The sequence below is a fragment of the Ranitomeya variabilis genome, chromosome 6 (genome assembly GCF_051348905.1).
Source record: "Ranitomeya variabilis isolate aRanVar5 chromosome 6, aRanVar5.hap1, whole genome shotgun sequence".
In the NCBI taxonomy this organism is placed as follows: Eukaryota; Metazoa; Chordata; class Amphibia; order Anura; family Dendrobatidae; genus Ranitomeya; species Ranitomeya variabilis.
The window spans coordinates 345,339,127-345,358,636 of NC_135237.1; the positions used below are offsets into that span (position 1 = coordinate 345,339,127).

Consider the following 19,510-nt stretch of genomic DNA (forward strand, 5'->3'; position numbering starts at 1 on the left):
AGTGTGGTCTGGTCCGATGGGCATTGCGGTCCGGGTCCGGCGCCTCCCATCTTCATACGATGATGTCCTTTTCTTTGATTCCTGTTGCGACTCCTGCGCAGGCATACTTTGTCTGCCCTGTTGAGGGCAGAGCAAAGTACTGCAGTGCGCAGGTGCCGGGAAAGGTCAGAGAGGCCCGGCACCTGCGCACTTCAGTACTTTGCTCTGCTCTCAACAGGGCAGACAAAGTATGCCTGCGCAGGAGCCGCGACAGGATGTAAAGAAGAGGACGTCATCGTATGAAGAGGGGAGGTGCCGGACCGCAAGTCTCATTGGACCGGACCGAACCGGGACCGTCCCTGGGTGTATATAATATAACTTGTTTTTCTTCTCTTTTAGGTTACATCGGGGGCTTATCTACAGCATTCTATAAGCCCCTGATGGTGGTGGCCTTAGCTTATAGGCCTAAAATGGGGTGACAGATTCCCTTTAAGAGGAATCTTTCACTGAGAACAATCCCAAACTCAATATATGAGCATAGCTGTCTTAGACGGTACAAAGTGGATGGATTTATACACTGCTCAAAAAAATAAAGGAAACAGTTAAACAACAGAATAGAACGCCAAGTAAATCAAACTTCTGTGAAATCAAACTGTCCACTTAGGAAGCAACACTGATTGACAATCAATTTCACATGCTGTTGTGCAAGTGGAATAAACAACAGATGGAAATTATTGGCAAGACACCCTCAATAAAGGAGTGGTTCTGCAGGTGGGGACCACATCTCAGTACCAATGCTTTCTGCTGATGTTTTGGTCACTTTTGAATGTTGGTTGTGCTTTCACACTTGTGGTAGCATGAGGCAGACTACAACCCACACAAGTGGCTCAGGTTGTGCAGCTCATCCAGGATGGCACATCAATACAAGCTGTGGCAAGAAGGTTTGCTGTGTCTGTCAGCGTAGTGTCCAGAAGCTAGAGGCGCTACCAGGAGACAGGCCAGTACACCAGGAGATGTGGAGGGGGACGTAGGAGGGCAACAACCCATCAGCAGGACCGCTACCTCAGCCTTTGTGCAAGGAGGAGCACTGCCAGAGCCCTGCAATATGACCTCCAGCAGACCACAAATGTGCATGTGTCTGCACTAAAGGTTAGAAACTGACTCCGTGAGGATGGTCTGAGTGCCCGACGTTCACAGATGGGGGTTGTGCTCACAGCCCAACACCGTGCAGGATGCTTGGCATTTGCCACAGAACACCAGGATTGGCAAATTCGCCACTGGCGCCCTGTGCTCTTCACAGATGAAAGCAGGTTCACACTGAGCACATGTGACAGAGTCTGGAAATCCCTCAGGAGACCATCCGCCACCTCATCAGGAGCTTGCCCAGGCATTGTAGGGAGGTCATACAGGCACCTGGAGGCCACACACACTACTGAGCATCATTTCCTTGTCTTGAGGCATTTCCACTGAAGTTGGATCAGCCTGTAACTTCATTTTCAACTTTGATTTGGAGCATCATTCCAACTCCAGACCTCCGTGGGAGTTGTGATTTACATTGATCATTTTTAGGTTTTATTGTTCTCAACACATTCCACTATGTAATGAATAAAGATTTACAACTGGAATATTTCATTCAGTGATATCTAGGATGTGGGATTTTAGTGTTCCCTTTATTTTTTTGAGCAGTGTATTTCAATCTGTTGTGGTATTCCCAAGAAAATAGCATTTTTATTCATATACAAATACAGTGTTAAGTGCTTTAGGTGTGGTGGAACACTTAAAGGGGTATTCTGAATATGTAGTAGGAGTAATAATTATTATTCATTATTATAGCACCATTTATTCCATGGCGCTTTACATGTGAAAAGAGACATACATAGACAAGTACTATAAACATGAGTACTACAAGGCACACACAAGTACAGAAGGAGAGAGGATAATATATAAAAAATAATAATAATAATAATAATAATAATATTAGCAAATACCCCTATTTAGAAATGTAGTAAAGTTCTTCTGATTCGCTATGCTGCTTACCCCAGGTGCAGGGCATTGCAGTAGCTCAGGTATCCATGAGTACAGCACTAACAACTAATCATCACTATATGAGTGGTTGTCGCCATGGATATCTAAGCTATTGCAATGTCCCGCCCATGAGGTAAGTGTCATAGCAAATCAGAAGAACTATACTGCATTTCTAATTGGAGGTATTTGCTAAGACTGCTGTTATTACACCTACTAAATATTCAGATAGGATCTTGGAAATGTGAATATGCCTTCAAAGAGCCATTGGCTCCCCATCTTATTTTCCTGCTTCGCAACAGCCTCTTCAGCTTGATTAAGACTCACTGTCTTCTTTCTTTGCCTGGCACCTGATGTCACACAGATAGTATGCTTTCAGTCAAGCTAAACAGGCTGGTGGTTCCCTTCACCCCAGAACACTTAAGACCTAATTTTCACTAGAAAGCATCCATAGATTCAAGATATAAAGGTTGTCTCTAAATTTAAAATTAAAAGATCTACATGTTCATATATATGGTTTGTGGGTTGAGTTTTATAGACCGATTCCCTTTAGAGCACCGTTCCAGCGTTTTTTTTCTTGCAGCACTGGAGTGACGCTTTAAATCTAAGCCCCCATCATATACTCGCCCTCCGACGTCTTCATATTTCAGCACCAATCTGGTCTCGCGGCGACAGAGAAAGTAGCTTATGACTGGCCAGAAGTTCTGTCACAAGCTCTCTATGCAAGAACGATGCTCTCATAGACTTGTATTGAAAAGTGACCTCCGTGCTGCTCCATCAAACACTGGAGCTGCTGGGAGGTCACTTTTCGTTGGAGACCACTGGACAAAGGTGAAGGTGGTGGCCAAGTATGAGACTTGGGGCAGGGGAATTACATTTAAAGCAACACTCCTCTGGAGTGGTGCTTTGTATGGTAAACTTCCAATGTCAGATGTTTCAAGCTACGTCATCAGAAGACTGAGGTAAACCGGAGCTGTTACAAAAACGCCATAGAGATAATGGACAATACTGCATATTGCTCCAGAGGAGTTGTGGCGGTTGTAGTCTAGTTGTGCTGCACAGGTCTGACTTCTTTTTGAAGGTTAGCGACTCTACCAGCAGCACTGCTTTTTAGCCCTCTGTTCTCAACATCATCTCCAGATGTCCTATGCATAGTACACTGTACATTTCTGGGGATTGTCATGCACAAATTTAAATAATTTAGAAGTTGTATATCAGATTGCTTCTACAACTACTTAAAGAGTACCTGTCACCAGGAATAACTCTGTTAACCTGCAGATATGGGGTTAATCTTCAGGTTAACAGCGTTCTGATGCTGTCCAGCGCCAGCACGTAGCCGAATGGAGTGGGGAAAGGATAAAGATCATTCTCCCTGCCCACCAGCATTCGGTATTCAGTCATTGGGGGCGGCACTGGTTCAGTCACCGCTCTGAGTACACAGAATGGCCGCTGTAACCCCGTCCCTAACTGATACGTGCTCTGCATTGGGTCCAGCTGTCAGTCAGGGCTGTGTACTCAGAGCAGTGACTGAACTTTAAAATCCAAGTGCTTGTCATATAGGCATTCATAGCTCAGTCTAAACATGCCTGTCCTTGTCTACTTCTGCTGACTTCTATTGTCTGTCTGCATAAGGGAGGGATTTGGGGGTTTCATTTACACAAGTACAACCTTTCATTACAGAAGGTCTCTTGGCTCTAATTTTTAAAATGGCAAAAAATAATTGCAACTTTCCTTTCAAAGTAGTATTAGGAAGCGCACTTGGGGGACAAACTGCCCCCTGATCACTGTGATAAGGATAGCTTCTGACACTGTAGATTTGGTAATATGGGAAGATTTTTCAGTTGTAAAAATTTCTGCTGATATTTTCTACATGTTCACAAACTGTAGACGAGGATACGCATTTTGGTAGAGGTGCTATAAATTAAGGGTGTCTGTCAGCTCATTTGTTAATCAGAATGCCATATGCTAATGAGGTCCTAATTTTTCAGTGGTTGGTCCTGAGCCTGTCTATTGCTCAGATCAGGGGCAAGGCTGTTGACTGGGGGGATACTTTTGATTTTCTATCAATGCCTAAAAAAAAAACATATACGGTAATTGTTATATTCTGTGAGTTATAAGTGAAAGTCCCTCTTACTGGAGTCATGCATTTTCCTGTTTAGGGTATGTGCACACATAGAATGATCCTCTGCGGATTTTTCCGCAGCGGATTTGATAAATCCGCAGGGCAAAAACACCGTGTTTTACCTACGGATTTATTGCGGATTTACCGTGGTTTTTGTGCGGATTCCACTGCGGTTTTACACCTGCGGTTTTCTATTAGAGCAGGTGTAAAACCGCTACGGATTCTGCACAAAGAATTGACATGCTGCGGAATGTAAACCACTGTGTTTCCGTGCGTTTTTTTTCCGCAGCATGTGCTCTGCGGATTGCGTTTCCCATAGGTTACATTGTACTGTAAACGCATGGGAAACGCTGTGGATCCGCAGCAAAATCCACAGCGTGTGCACATAGCCTCATTCTATCAGCCCCAGACTACCATGAAGTTTTTCTGCAGAGCTGACTTGTATCTCCAGAATTTGCCCTGATTATTGTTTGTAGAAACGAATAGTGCCTCACGTGTGCCCTTTTTTTGAAGGTTCTAGTGCAAAAAGTAATAATGCCATTAGTGGCCCCTTATAAAGTTTTATAATGACCTTTTAAATAGTATTAAAGCTCCCGGGGTGAGCCATAGAAAGTGAGTGCCCCCTTTTTACTTCTTTGCCCTAGAAACTATTGGTGCCCCTTAAATGGTAATAATGCCCTCTCTGTCCCCCTTTTGAAGGGTATATAACTCTTTAAAAAGTAATATGATCCCATTTAGAAAGTAATCATGCCCCTATGGGTGTCCTATAACCAAGTATTAATGCCTCAAATGCTCAAAACACAATAAACGTTGCCTACTTTTAGGCTCTAGAGAAAAAAATAACTCTCTCTCCTTGCCCCCTTGGCCTTGATTGACTGCCCCTATATTTTTCCATGTCACGCTCGGCAGTAACGTTTCGTTTTACTGTGATGAATTACAGGGTTCTATCTAAATATCAATATATTTGCTCAGTCAGCATTTAGCATAAGGTCTGAGTCATTTACTGTATTTTCTCTATATCATTAGTATGTGCAATAAGAGCGGCGATACGAATAATATTTATAGTCCTTTATTCACAATACCACGTGCTTTTACTTCAAGTGCAAATACCTGCTGTAACTTCAGCATTTAATTGTTCAATTTCTGCCCCACTGAGCAAAAGCAGATATCAATTTAAGTAAATCTTGGGTCGCCTGCATAAAATTTTAACATTATGTGATTATTGTAAGAAAACCTTACAATTAGCAGTACGCAATCCTCTCTAAGGGCGCTTTTTAACAGTGCTTAATGTGCTTGTTACACAGCTGTCTAGCCATTGAACTTAGCAGTCACATCGTGTACAAAAGCAAGGCTCATAATGCTCTGCTAATTAGGTACCATACCTATGTTTGTATGGGTTTTTTACAGGTCTACTGCAGAATGTTTATGCATACTAGAATATTCTAAATACCAGGATACTAGTAAGCTTATGAATCAGAATCTGCACAATAAATGAAGCTCCACGTGCAGGGCCACTAAAAACTGTGTTATTTCTCATATGTACATATAACACCCTTTTGATCAGGAGCAATTAGATCCTAAATGCAGTGCAATACATATGTAGTTCATGGTACATGTTCTATGCTGCGAATTGAGAGCGAAAGGGCTGTCATAGTGTCATCACTAACAAAGAAAGAGCACTTACCTGCTGTCATTAGGGCAAACCTATGGATCGAACAAACTCGTACAGGAGCCAAATTGTGATGTCTGCATGATCAGAGCATTCCCCACACAGCGTGTCCTATGGGGTGTTCCCAGCATGCCGTCATTAGTACCCAACAAAAGTTTTCCAATGAAGGACAGCCAGTGAACTGGTGACAGGTTTATGGGTGCCCAAGGCTCATGGATGCGTGTATGAAAGGAAGGTAATGCTAGAAACATGTTATTGCGCTGTGTATTGCAGCTTGCTGCATAGCCACAGACTATTAAGATCACCCATGCTGACCTCTGTCCATCACTTAGAGCACCTAGTCTAGACACATGAGCTTTGTGTCTTGCTCATGTAACCATGAAGCGATGTATTTTATCATGAAGGGATGACCTTTGTTTGTAACCATGTTTAGGTACGTGGTACTTGTCCATGTCATTCCTTAAAGGAACTCGGTCACCCCCTGGGACACTTTTAAGCTATTACTATGGGCATACAGGTAATAGAATGGTTAAACCAGTCTTACCTGTATGCCTTATAGCTGCTGTCTAGATGTCGAGAAACGCACTTATAATGTTTTATGTTAAAGATTTCTTCCGGGGCGTGCGGTGCCTGGAAGAAATCCCTGCTTCCTTTTATGTGACCTGGGCCATGCAGTAGCAGCGCTGTAATTCCAAACATGCGCCGTGCACACGCGCAGTTGTGATCGTTATCTGCCCTTCTATGGGCAGAGTCTTCATTCTGCTTCTATGCAGACGCCAGCGAATCTCTGCTACTGTGCAATAACTCCTGTGCAGAGCAGGATGAAGACACTGTCCATAGAAAGGCAGATAAGGTTCACATAACGCCCGGCGCATGTGCTGGATTACGGCACCGCAACTGCACGTCACACATCAGTGAGACATGCATGGGAGGGGGCTGGTATTGTAATGATGAGGAAGCAGGAATTTCTTCCGGGCTCCGGAGCCTGGTGGAAATCATTAACTAACATAAAACATTAAGGCTATGTGCACACATTGCAGATTTTTATGTAGATCCGCAGCGTTTTTGGCCGCACGGATTCACATCAAATCCACAGTGTAGTGTACAAGCAATGTTTGTCTATGTGAAATTGACATTTGGTGTGCACATGCTGCGGAATTGCAACGTTTTTTTTCCGTAGCATGGCAATTCTTTTTGCGGATCTGCAGTGTTTCTGCACCCATTGACTTCCATTGTGTCAGGGCAATCCGCAGCAAAACCGCAGGTTTAAAAAAGATCTGCGATTTTGCTGCGGATGTGCTTGCGAGAAACGTTTCAGATTGGGAGGGGGGCGGAGTGTGTGTCTGTGTATATCTGTGTGTGTGTGTGGGGATGTGTGTGTGCGTTGGTGTGTGTGTGTGTCAGGCATCGTCCGGTGGAACTACTTGTCCTATCTGGCTATGTCTGCTACAGTGACAGGTAGCCGGATGATGGTACAGTAGTAGTCCCATCATCTGGCTACTATGTTCAAGTGTAAAAAACAAAACACATACACACATATATAGACATACAGTTTATACTCACCAATCACATAGTCCCCTAAGCCCTTGATCACCAGTAAAAAAAATAAATAAATAAAAATAAACCAACAGTATACTCCCTGATCCGATTTAATCCATGTAATAACGAGTGTCCCAGGACGATCTTCCGTGCAGAGCTGTCACATCGGCAGATGCAACCGCTCTCCAGGGGCTCTGGGATACAATGACAGAAGGTATCTTTCCGCACTGTATCCCTCCGCTGCTGTGAGTACAGTATAGTTTATACTGTCACTTGCGGCACCACTGCATGGGAAAATTCTCACGCAGCAGTGCCGTAAAGTGAGAGGTCATTGAACGCTCAGTGATAACACTGCAGGAGCCATTGTTTCCTGTCAGTGTCACTGGAGGCCTATAGAGCTGTCACATCTCATGATGTGACAGCTCTATAGGGGAGATCGTCGTGGGACACTCGTTATTAAATGGACTGTGACGGACCAGGGAGTATTTGTTTATTATTTTTTTATTTTTTGCAGGTGATCGATAGCTTCGGGGAATTGGGTGTGGTGGTTGTAAGTATGGTGAAATTAACAATATTAAAATATTTTTTTCTACCTTTATTTAATGCTTTCACTACTATAGTATTAATAAAGGATAGGTGCCTTATTGACGTCTCTCCATTCCTAACCAGGCTTAATGTCACCTTACAATCAAAGGTGACATTATCCCCTTATTACCCCATATGCCACCGCTACAGGGCAGTGGGAAGAGAGAGGCTAAGTGCCGGAATTGGCGCATCTTACAGATTCACCATTTTTGGGGCGGCTGTGAGCTGGTGTTTGTAGCCGGGGGGGGGGGCAATATCCATGGCCCCTCTCTAGGCTATGAATATCAGCCCGCAGCTGTTTGCATAGCCTTTCTGGCTATTAATTATAGGGGGACCCCATGTCTTTTTTTGGGGGGGAGGTCCCCCTATTTTAATAACCAGTAAAGGCTAAATATACAGCTGCAAGCTGAGATTCATAGCCTGGAAAGATCCATGGGTATTAACCCCTTCCCAGGCTATAAACCTCGGTCCCCGGCCGTCGACTTTCCCTCTCTGGCGCATTTTTTTTTTTTTCAATTTTTTAAATTAAACATATTGCGTTTAAGGCCGGGGTCACACTTGCGAGAAACTCGCACGAGTCTCGCACCTCAATACCCGGCACTGCCGCCGGCACTCGGGACCAGAGTGTGCGGCTGCGTGTATTTCTATGTAGCTGAACGCTCCATCCCAGTGCCGGCGGCAGTGTCGGGTACTGAGGTGCGAGACTCGTGCGAGTTTCTCGCAAGTGTGACCCCAGCCTAATGCAGATTTTGTGTGTGTGTCTTTGTGTAACTCTTTATGTACCATTTTATTATGTTTATTACTAAACATCGGTCTTGGTATTATCTATCTATCCTTCTATCTATAGATATATCTATAGATAGATAATAGATATATCTATAAATAGATGATAGATAGATGTGTCGATAGATATATCTATAGATTTATCTACTTATAGGTATATCTATCTATCATCTATCTATCTATAGGTATATCTATCTATCTATAGATATCTATTATCTATCTATCTATTTGTGTGTGTAAACATTCTTCAATGGAGTATGTAAATGAAGAGGTTGGACAAGAAATGACAATTCTTTTTTTTGTTAAATAATAGATCTTTATTTAGTCTACAAAAAACGAATACAAATCCGCGTGAAAAAACACATGGAAAAATACGCACCAAAAAAAGCATAAAAAATGCATGGAGTTTTACCTGCGTTTTCTGCCAAGAGATGCAGATTCTGTGCAGAAAATTCTGCAGACATATCTGCAACATGTGCACATACCCTAAGGCTGTGTGCACACGTTGCGGATTTTGATCCGTTTCCGCAGCGTTTTTGGACACACAGAATTGCATCAGATCCGCAGTGTAGTACAGTAACAATGATAGTCAATGGGAATTTGAAAATTGCTGTGCACATGCTGCGGAAAAATCTACGCGGATTCGCTGCCCTTTTTTCCCCGCAGCATGTCCATTCTTTGTGTAGAAACGCAGCGTTTCTGCATTCATTGACTTTACATTGAGTAAGGCAAATCGGCACATCAAAAAACGCATGACAATCCGCAAGTAATCTGCATCAATTCCGCATTAAGGCTATGTGCGCACGTTGCATAATTGCTGCGGGAAATACGCATGCAGAATTGGCATGCATATTCCCGCTAAACACTAGCATTTTGCAAGCGTAATTAGCTTGCAGAATGCTAACTTTTCCAAGCGATCTGTAGCATCGCTTGGAAAACTAATTGATAGGTTGGTCACACTTGTCAAACATAGTTTGTCAAGTGTGACCAACTTTTTACTATTGATGCTGCCTATGCAGCATCAATAGTAAAAAGATAATATGTTAAAAATACTAAAAAAAAGTAAAAAATCATAAAAAGTAATAATAATTAATAATAATTTGTTTTACAGATATATGTTTCCCAGGGCCTGTAGGAGAGTCTCCTCACTTCCACCCTGGGTACCAACCGCACATGATCCGCTTACTTCCCGCATGGTGAGCACAGCCACATGCGGAAAGTAAGCGGATCAATGCATTCCTATGTGTGCGGAATTCCTCACTCCTCACCATATGTAGGATGTGTTGTAGAAAAAAAAAAGGCCTGGCCTTACACCACCTCGCAACTTAGAGTAAGTGAAATTAATTTCTTGGCACCAAATACCTATGTAGAGACTATGGGAGTGATTCATCAAAGCTTATTATATTGCTGTATTTTTGGATTAAAAAGCTTTGAAAAGTTGCAATTTTTTTGTAGAGTACGAGGTTGTGCTAAAAAATTTCGACTTTTGTCATTTTCACATCATGTTCACCTAGCTTTGACAAAGTGAATGGAAATGGATGGGTCATGGTGATCCCCGCTTGTCAAATTCCTGTTGAGTGTCCGTGTCCGCTACACCACAAATCTAGCTCCATCAGGGGTTGGAATACGATTTGTGTCAAGGCGCAGGCAGAGGTGCACGTCATTATTTTGTTCTCGCCTGATTAAGAGGCATGAGCGTCTTAGTGAATCGGGAGCGTTTGTGCCAACGCGCCCCATCATCAAGCCTGACGAGAACATTGCTGATGAATTGGGGCCTGTGCCTCTATAGTCAGAGCCATTTTGGTGGAATGAGGTGAATCAACATAATTCGGCAGGTTGTTTTAATGCTATGGCTGATCGGTGAGCGTGTATTTATGTACATATGTTTATACACTCTATTTATGAAAGAGAGCTTGCATAGGTAATGTTGTTTTTCTTCTGCTTTATACTTTTTGTTTTATAGTTTGGCCTTAGCGGATATATCTACGATCTACAACACTGTCTGTCCACAAGTGATGGTTGTTGTGGAAGTGAGATTTATCAATGGAAAGCAAGCCATCCTGCCTGTGCTTTTACATCCCTGTTGTGTGACCCCCTTGAAGGAGGTCCAGTTGTTTGGTTTTGGATTGTCGCCTTGTGATGTTCCCAGTAAGTCTAATAGTTCTTTTCCCAATGCAGAACAGATCTGTGTGTGAGAGTACGTGGCAGCTTGCTGTGGCTTTCTCCCACGCAGCCCTGGCCGCCCCCTCATCTTCAGGCAGGCAGTGTGCAACTGGGCATGAATTTACAAAAAAAAATGAAGCATATGCTTGGTGTTCCTGTTACATACTGTAGGTGTATCGGAAGAGGGTTGTTTATCCTCTATAGTACACAGTCTGTTTTTTTCTTCTTTTTGTTCACGATGCAACTTTTGTAAAGTGATTCTTCCTTTGACACTTGTCAAAACTTGTCATGATGTCATCTTAATATGTATTTTCTTATCAGCATCTTCTCATTGTTTGTACGTGTTACTTATTGCATCTGCACTGATACTAAACACGTATCTCTAATCCATACGTACTTTATTTCCTCAAGCAAAGTGACAGAAACAAACAATTTGCTTTGGAACATTCACATCGTGCAAATTGCATATACGCTAGTGCAGTTAATGGATCTGTAAAGTATAATGCAAAAGTTGACTATTTATCTCCCAGAAAATAACCTGCAAGCGAGCTTTTGTGTTCTGATAGTGTAGGATGCCGTGGAGGCTTGCGAGAAGACGCTGGGAATGCCAAGATCATGCAACCCATATGTTTTGGATCCGACCATTGTGGTGGAATTTACTATCTAAAGTTGTATGCAGTGCCTTATTTTTATTTATTTTTAGGTCTAATTAAAAAATAAAAAATAAAAAAAAAAATATATATATATATATATATGTTCTTATTTTATTTATTTTACAGGCACGGCACAAAGGATTTCTTAACTCCATCTGCAGCAATTTAATAACATTTTGTTGCATTACACCTCTATGAGGACAGCACCGCAAAAACAAATGACACTTGATGGTTTCCTGCTTGTTATGATAAAGTAGGAGAGTCACAGGCATTGCAAACAGCATGCCTCAATAGTAAACCTACCGCAAGCAGCGAAGGGGATCTCTCTGCAGATCTGTTTCAGGAAGCAGGTGCCTGCCTTTAGGACAGGATGTAAGTCTAGTGTACAAAGATTGCTGGATAATTGATCAAAATAGACTTGCAGGGAAAGCTTTGGTTGGCACACTGTACTCCTTCGAGGGGCTATCCCCTTCACAGCAGAGACTCCAGACTCAGAATAGTAAAGAATTTCTGCAGATCTTCCATCTGCCAGATTTGGAAACTGAAGCCCGAGTTTAGGGTAAGTGTAAATAATGTTTTTGGCTACTGTCGGAGAGTTATACAACTGACAGTGGCCAGAGTCTTGATGGATGATGTGCCTTCAACCCTTTCCTACTTTACTTGTTTCAAAACAATGCAGTTGCTAAAACATACTAGCCAGATGGAAGCCATAAGCCTCCATTCTCCAAAGGCCAGGAACTTATACCGTGTATATGTTTGGCTAAGTCACAAAATCATTGTGCACTTAAGGTACCGTCACATTTAGCGACGCTGCAGCGATTTAGACAACAATCCCGATCGCTGCAGCGTCGCTGTTTTGTCGCTGGAGAGCTGTCACACAGACAGCTCTCCAGCGACCAACTATGTGAAGTCCCCTGGTAACCAGGGTAAACATCGGGTTACTAAGCGCAGGGCCGCGCTTAGTAACCCGATGTTTACCCTGGTTACCAGCGTAAACGTAAAAAAACACACTACATACTTACATTCCGGTGTCTGTCCCCCGGCGCTGTGCTTCTCTGCACTGTGTAAGCGCCAGCCGGAAAGCACAGCGGTGACGTCACCGCTGTGCTCTGCTTTCCGGCCGGCCGGCGCTGACACAGTGCAGAGAAGCACAGCGCCGGGGGACAGACACCAGAATGTAAGTATGTAGTGTGTTTTTTTACGTTTACGCTGGTAACCAGGGTAAACATCGGGTTACTAAGCGCGGCCCTGCGCTTAGTAACCCGATGTTTACCCTGGTTACCAGTGAAGACATCGCTGAATCGGCGTCACACACACCGATTCAGCGATGTCTACGGGAGATCCAGCGACGAAATAAAGTTCTGGCCTTTCTGCTCCGACCAACGATGGCACAGCAGGATCCTGATCGCTGCTGCCTGTGAAACTCAACGATATCGCTAGCCAGGACGCTGCAACGTCACGGATCGCTAGCGATATCGTTCAGTGTGAAGGTACCTTTAGCCCCCCATTCAGATAAGATAAGTCGAACCTAAAGGTACCTTCACACTAAAGGTACCGTCACATTTAAGGTACCCTCACACTAAACAACTTTGCAATGAGAACGACAACGATCCGTGACCTTGCAGCGTCCTGGATAGCGATATCGTTGTGTTTGACACGCAGCAGCGATCTGGATCCCGCTGTGATATCGCTGGTCGTTGCTGAAAGTCCAGAACTTTATTTGGTCGTCAGATCGGCGTGTATCGTCGTGTTTGACAGCAAAAGCAACGATGCCAGCAATGTTTTACAATGGTAACCAGGGTAAATATCGGGTTACTAAGCGCAGGGCCGCGCTTAGTAACCCGATATTTACCCTGGTTACCATTGTAAAAGTAAAAAAAAAACACTACATACTCACCCTCTGATGTCTGTCACGTCCCCCGGCATCCGCGCTGCTGCTCAGAGCTTCCTGCACTGAATGTGTCAGTGCCGGCCGTAAAGCAAAGCACAGCGGTGACGTCACCGCTCTGCTGTTAGGGCCGGCACTTACACAGTGCAGGGAAGCTGAAGGCAGGGGACGCGACAGACACGGCAATGTAAGTATGTAGTCTTTGTTTTTTTTTTACATTTACACTGGTAACCAGGGTAAACATCGGGTTACTAAGCGCGGCCCTGCGCTTAGTAACCCGATGTTTACCCTGGTTACCCGGGGACCTCGGCATCGTTGGTCGCTGGAGAGCTGTCTGTGTGACAGCTCACCAGTGACCAAACAGCGACGCTGCAGCGATCGGCATCGTTGTCGATATCGCTGCAGTGTCGCTTAATGTGACGGTACCTTAACGACTGAACCGAAAGATTTCAGCAGGATCGGCTGACTATGTAATGTTTACAAAGGCCACTCACTCCTTGTTAACAGATGTCACCGGTGAAAAGGATTAGTCCGTTAGAATTTCACCTGGCTTTTTTTGTATAAGGGCTCGTACTCACATGTTAATACCCGGCGCTGCTGCCGGCACTCAGATCAGAGCGTGCGGCCGCATAGGAATACATGCAGCCGCACGCTCCGCTCCTGAGTGTCGGGTGCAGTGTCGGGTATTGCCGTGCGAGACTCTTCCGAGTTTCTCACAAGTGAGTATGAGCCCTAAAGGAGATAGGATGTCGCTAGAGATTCTGGCAGTGGATAAGATAAGTCACCTTGCCTATTTATAATGTAATGTGTGTCTGCAGAAAGATAAAGACATCATCAAAAAATAGAATATTTGCTCTTAATAAGTAGTCAGAGTATAGACTGGAAGAGTTATTTTTCCACACAAAACCTTTTAAAAAGTAACGCTAAACGTGAAAAACCCTTGAATTTTTGATTATATAATGTGTTTAGTTTATTACATTAATGCTACTACTAGACAAACCTACATGTGTACAAGGTTTGGCATTCGAAGGGGCCTATTATCGGATCTCCCAACCATCGAAATCAAGTGAAAAAGTTACCGTATGTGTCAGTGATACCTTTGTTATATTCGGTACTTGGATCCTGGGATGTTCAGCCCCAATGTACTGGACTGACAACTACTCCAATCTTCCATCAGTCATTACCATAAGTAATCCGCTCTGCTCGGTGCCAGTGACTGTAAGGCTACTTTCACACTAGCGTCGTTTGCAATACGTCGCAATGCGTCATTTAGGAGAAAAAACGCATCCTGCAAAGTTGTCTGCAGGATGCGTTTTTTCCCCATACACTTAGGCCATGTTCACACTTTGCGGGTTTTACCGCGGATCCGCGGCGATTTTGATGCTGCGGGTCCGCAGCAGTTTCCATAGCGTTTCCATTTACATGCAAACCCTATGGAAACCGCAATCCGCTGTGCACATGCTTGCCGGAAAAACCGCGCAGAAACGCAGCAGTTTGCATTCCGCAGCATGTCACTTCTTTGTGCAGAATCGCTGCGATTCTGCACACATAGGAATGCATTGATCCGCTAACTTCACGCATGGGGCTGTGCCCACGATGCGGGAAGTAAGCGGATCATGTGCAGATGGTACCCGGGGTGGAGGAGAGGAGACTCTCCTCCAGGCCCTGGGAACCATATTAGTGTAAAAAAAGAATAAAAATAAAAAATAACGATATACTCACCTCTCAGCGCTGCACGCGGCCGTCCAGTCGCAGGGTTGCTGTGCGAGCAGGACCTGCGGTGACGTCGTGGTCACATGACCGTGACGTCACGAAGGTCCTTCTCGCACAGCATCTTTGGAACCGGACCGCCGCGTGCAGCGCCGAGGAGATCGGAACGTCAGAGGGTGAGTATATAACCATTTTTTATTATTTTTAACATTACTATTGATGCTGCATATGCAGCATCAATAGTATAGGAGTAAACCCGCAGTGGAAACCGCAAAACAAACCGCGATAAATCTGCAGGGATAACCGCAGAGGTTTTGCCCTGCAGATTTATCAAATCCGCTGCGGGAGAACCCGCAGAGGACCCCGTAAAGTGTGCACATAGCCTTACATTACCGACGCATTGCAACGTATCGCCACACGTCGCAACCGTCGTGCGACGGTTGCGTCGTGTTTTGACGGACCGTCGACACAAAAAAGTTACATGTAACTTTTTTGTGCGTCGTCCGCCATTTTTGACCGCGCATGCGTGGCCGAAACTCCGCCCCCTCCTCCCCGGACCTTACAACGGGGCAGCGGAAGCGTCGTAAGACTGCTTCTGCTTCCCAAGTCGGGCATTTATTTCACAACGCGCGTCGGGCCGACGCTAGTGTGAAAGCAGCCTAAGCCGCTGGTTTTCTAGTGTAGCCCCTTGCACATTCTGCAGCACAAAAATGTAGCTGCAGGAACCATTTCCTCCTATGTAGTATCACTAAAATGATTCCCATATCTATGTTATTGGAAGTGCCAACAATACCCTGGCCATATGATTTCTGAATATTTTATACAATGTGGATCAATAAAATAGTTTTATTTTCTGGATAATTCTTTTTTATTACATCCGTTGAAGCATTGTTTTTGTTTTTTATTTTGCTTGGTTTCCTTTCATGTTTGACTAGGCCTGACAAGAGTGATAAGGACCAGAGCTGTAACTTTCACACTTTGGTGGTCTATAAATTAGAAGTGAGATTGGTCCATCAATTTGTCGGTGACATAACTCATGCCAATTGCTGTTAAATGTAGAAAGGAGACCAATCAGGCCTAGCTAGTGAAGTTGTATCTCACTAATGGTGTCTTTATTTTAAACATGGCTATTGATCGTGCCCTGAATGGAATGTATGTTTTCCAATAAAATCAATGAGAAAAAAGCAGGATCTGATTGCACAACCTGTGCAAAGAAGATTAGTTTTTTGGGCTATGAATCACCGTGATAATGGCACATTCTATTTTATGTGTTGGCTGCGCACATACAGCAATAATTTCTCCAGGTACTTGCTGCTGCTTTCAAAAACTATATAAATAGTTATAATATGTGCATTATTATTATTAATATAGGGTGTGTTTATTATGATGCATATACGGAACTAAAGCATTTTGTTTCTTCTGGAGTATGGGCTAATTTGCATAAAAGACCCTTGAGAAATATAATTCAACAATACAATTTTTTTTGTGTGTTGTTGTCATCTTGCTGTATCAGCTATCTGTTACGTAGTCATCAGATTTTATTAATTCTCATAAAATAAGTGGAGGAAAATATAACTAAACCTGAATGGTTGGATTTACTGTGCAGTGAATTGGATTACAACAACATAAATTGTGTTCTAGAATCTGAGCTAGATCGTTTTATGCGTTGTATGGTGTTGCTGTGTAGTGTTGTCAGTAGGGGTAGACTGCAATACCACGTACATGTGGATCAGTGAGGGGCTGTTTTTGGAAGAAAGCACCAATGCAAGAAGGGGTCAGCCCATCAGGACTAGGACAAGGAGGTAATAATACACCGCTATAAGTAGCTTTACGGTACTGAACATGTTCTGCTTTGGCTGCAGAAATATCTGCTGCAAATTCTTGTTTCTTGGCAGTTACAAAATACTCATATTTTGATGTGCATTTTTTATGCATTTTTTCCCTTTCATTTGATTGTGTGTACCACAATACAATTTGTTATTGTACATCATGTGTAGAACACTGAAAGAATCGACATGCTGCAGATTTGAAGCTTCTTTATATCTCCAAGCAACAAGTAAGCAATGCGTATGCATGACATATAAGAAATCTCATTCATCTCATCCGTTTCTGGTACCGTAAAACAGGGTGTTTTTTTTCTGGAAAAACATGGTAAAAAAACAATGTAAACAAGCCCTTATTTTTATGTAAGTTATCAAACAATCAAAGGATGACTTCTTCTAATCCCTTTGTGAGACTAATCTTATACAAGCAAAAATATGTTAGGAAAAAACATGGCCACCATTTTCCAATAAAATCTACTTTATCACGGGGAAGACGACAAACCACACATGTTCTAACCCCACAACTATATCAACCCATACTACAAAATTAACACTGTATCTTAAATGGTATAGAATTTATATAAAAAAAACTGATTGTAAGACATATTATATGTTCCACTTCATTAAAAATTAAATAAAAGTGCACTAAAAAGTTGACCACGAAAATACAATGACAATGTAAAGTAAGCTATGATTCTCAGGATATAGCGATGCATAAAATAATGGCACAATTGTTGTGGTTTTTTTTTTTAAACCCTGACAAAGCGTTCATAGAAGCTAATTATATGTATCCTAAATTGGTGTAATTGAATATTATAACTTTTGGTTAAAGGGAATATGTCAGCCGGTTTTTGCTATTTAATCTGAGAGCAGCATAGTATAGGGTAAGAAAGCCTGATACCATGGATGTGTCAATTATTAGGCTGTGTGCTGTAGTTTCAATACAGTCAGTATTTTATTAGCAGGAGACCATGATTGCCTGACTAGGTCTCAGTTAGGTCAGTCAGGGTAATTATGTAACTCCGCCCCCACCACTGATTGGCAGCTTGCTGATAATGCACAGTGTACCCAGGAAGCTGCCAGTCAGAGGTGTGGGCGGGGTGTTACACAGCTTCGCATTCAGACCATTTCTACAGCAGAGAAAACGGGTTTCCAATCAAAACCACAGCAAGCAACCCAGTAAGTGATAAATTGTTGGAATCCAGCACTCTTGCCTTTACATCATGCTGCTCTATGATAACATAGCAAAAAAACTGCTGACCGATTCCCTTTAAAGGGATAATCATTCAAAGTTTGAAAATTGCAAATTTTTGTAAAATTTCTGATTTTTTTTTTTTATTTTTTTATAAATAAACGCAAAACATATAGACCTAAATTTACAATTATCAATGGTAAATTTAGTACCATTAAATTTATTAATGGTAAATTCCGTGACACAGTACAATGTGTCACGAAAAATAGTCTCAAAATCAATAAGATATGTTGAAGCATTCCTGAGTTACCATATATTGTGACACTGGTTAGATTTAAAAAATTGTCTGTCACTAAGGGGGTAAGACAACTAAAAAAAAAAAGCTGTAATGGGGGGTTTCGTTAATGGGTTAAACATTGTGAGTATAAGGCCGGGGTAACACTTGCGAGTTCAGTGTCAGAAACTTGCATCAATACCTGGCACTGCCGCCGGCACTCAGAACCGGAGCGTTCAGCTGCATAGAAATACATGCAGACTCTGGTCCCGAGTGCCGGCGATTGATGTGAGAGACTAGTGTGAGTTTCTCGCATTGCACTCGCAAGTGTGACCCCGGCCTCAGGCTGCTTTCACACATCAGTTTTTTGACATCAGGCTCAATTCGGTTGCTCGTCGTAAATTGTGAAAAACTGATGCGACGGATACGTTTTTCTGCCGGATCGGACTAGTGGATCCGGCAAAAAAATGGATCCATCACATCAGTTCTTCATCCGTTTCTTTGTTTTTTAATCAGTTTTACGACGGATTACGATGTATCCGTTTTTAAAAACTCCCCTGGGAGGCTCCCAAACGTTATTGGCTACTAATAACATATATACAGTGTTTCTACTTCCCATCTTGACAGGTTGTAGAGAAAGTAGTGAAGATGTAAGGCGTGATGGCAAACACTCACACTGAAGATTTATTTGGATTTCACTTTGAGGCGAATCGTTTGAAAGCGATTGTTATGGAGAAGGAGCGAGAGAGACAACGCATCATGCGTCTGCAGCGACGACGTTTTTTGGATCCACCCAATCACAGCACAGAGAATGACACGTGGTGTGTATTCAACATTTTACATGGAGTTAAAGGGAACCTGTCACCACGTTTTTGGAAGATGGGATAAAAATAGCGTTAAATAGGGGCAGAGGTGGGCGTTACATTAGTGTGTGTGTTATGCGTTTATTACCCACCTAAGTTGCCGAAATAACTTTGCAAAGTCTCCGTTTTCGCCTGTCAATCAGGCTGGTCAGGTCACATGGGCGTGGTGTCTTCACCCAGATTTGGCGTAGTTTTCCGTTGGTGGCGTAGTGGTGTGCGCATGCCCAAAGTCCGGAATCCTCTTC

At 43.1% G+C, this 19,510-nt stretch overlaps 1 protein-coding gene and 1 long non-coding RNA gene across 5 annotated transcripts in view; one reads left to right on the top strand and one right to left on the bottom strand.

Annotated features, from left to right (window-relative positions):
* Window positions 1-19,510, top strand: part of HIVEP1 (HIVEP zinc finger 1) — a 311,461-nt gene that overhangs the window by 137,256 nt on the left and 154,695 nt on the right. The window lies entirely within an intron of this gene.
* Window positions 1-19,510, bottom strand: part of LOC143782446 (uncharacterized) — a 29,496-nt gene that overhangs the window by 925 nt on the left and 9,061 nt on the right. Inside the window, exon 3 of one of the 2 annotated variants that reach the window (XR_013216951.1) lies at window positions 17,139-17,251. The exons of the other annotated variant lie outside the window; for it this stretch is intronic. This is a non-coding gene — a long non-coding RNA (uncharacterized LOC143782446). Of the gene's footprint in view, window positions 1-17,138; window positions 17,252-19,510 lie in introns of those variants that run through there. 2 annotated transcript variants of the gene reach the window in all.